Source organism: Aplysia californica, unplaced genomic scaffold (assembly GCF_000002075.1).
Source record: "Aplysia californica isolate F4 #8 unplaced genomic scaffold, AplCal3.0 scaffold00673, whole genome shotgun sequence".
Taxonomy (NCBI): Eukaryota; Metazoa; Mollusca; class Gastropoda; order Aplysiida; family Aplysiidae; genus Aplysia; species Aplysia californica.
Window position 1 is genome coordinate 427,813 of NW_004797943.1, and position 480 is coordinate 428,292.

Consider the following 480-nt stretch of genomic DNA (forward strand, 5'->3'; position numbering starts at 1 on the left):
AGAGAGAGAGAGAGAGAGAGAGAGAGAGAGAGAGAGAGAGAGAGAGAGAGAGAGAGAGAGAGAGAGAGAGAGAGAGAGCTATACAAGCGCTGCGCTTCATCCACGTTCAAGTTCAAGAGAAAGACAAGAATGCATTCTGAACTGATTTTGTACAATGTACCCAGTTGACTGAGAGCACTGACAAAAACAAGATCAAACTCTAGATTAAAATTTCTCTGCTCAGGTTGATAAAATATTCTATCATTTTCTTAAATGCAGACTGATAAAAGATAGTCCAGGGCATTGTATTTGAAAACAAATTAAAAAACACTCACGGAGCGCGCAAGGGGGTATTGTGGGTGAACATAAGAATGGAAAGTAAAGGCAAAGAAAGAAAGAGAACAACCAAGAGATATCGGAAGAGCGGACGGGACAAAGGATTGTGGCTCGTGGAAGAGGGAAGTGGGCTGTAATGCGGAAATGAGGCAGAGAGAAATGAGG